This window comes from Mobula birostris, chromosome 15 (assembly GCF_030028105.1).
Source record: "Mobula birostris isolate sMobBir1 chromosome 15, sMobBir1.hap1, whole genome shotgun sequence".
In the NCBI taxonomy this organism is placed as follows: domain Eukaryota; kingdom Metazoa; phylum Chordata; class Chondrichthyes; order Myliobatiformes; family Myliobatidae; genus Mobula; species Mobula birostris.
The window spans coordinates 63,330,848-63,331,576 of NC_092384.1; the positions used below are offsets into that span (position 1 = coordinate 63,330,848).

Consider the following 729-nt stretch of genomic DNA (forward strand, 5'->3'; position numbering starts at 1 on the left):
AGACCCGCCCACTATTTGAAGTATCCTCTCCACAACCTCTCTATATAACCTTTCAATATTTGATAGGTTTCAATAAAATAATCATTCTCCTAAACTCAAGCAAGTAACGATTAACTGTATTTGTCACCTGTACATCGAGACATACAGTGAAATGTGTTATTTGTGCCAACTACCAACACAGTCCGAATATGTGCTGGGGGCTGCAAGTGCCGCCATGATTCTGGCACCAACACAGCTTACATCTTTGGGATGTCGGAGGAAACCACAGCACACAGAGGAAACCCATGTATTCAAAGGAAGAACATTTAACCCTGCACAAATGGTAGCATGAATAGAGATGGTCCCGTAATAGTGTTATGCTAACCACTCTGCTACTGCACTGCTCCGAAATATGGAAGGCTTCATGAATTTGCATGTCATCCTTTCACAGAGGCCTTTCTAATCCTCTCTGTATCGTTCCAGTTTTAGTATATCTGCTGCCAAAGTGAGTGCAGGCCCCAAGCTATCAATGATGAACTGCTCCTAATGTGTTAACCGAAGATCATTTTCATAAAATTCCTTTGCACCCTTTCCAGTGCCAGCATTTCCTTTCATAGAAAGGTTTCCAGAACTGCTCACAACACTCCAAATGTGGTCTCACCAATCCCTTATAAACTTCCAGCATTATATCTTTGCTTTTATATTCTAGTCCTCTCAGAATGAATCTTGAAAATGCATTTCCCTTCCTTA

At 41.3% G+C, this 729-nt stretch overlaps 1 non-coding gene across 1 annotated transcript; it reads right to left on the reverse strand.

Moving 5' to 3' along the window:
• Positions 1–385: 385 nt before the first annotated feature.
• Positions 386–494, reverse strand: LOC140210796 (U6 spliceosomal RNA). Its single transcript, XR_011889296.1, has one exon. It is a non-coding gene; the product is annotated as a U6 spliceosomal RNA (small nuclear RNA).
• Between the last annotated feature and the right edge of the window lie 235 nt (positions 495–729).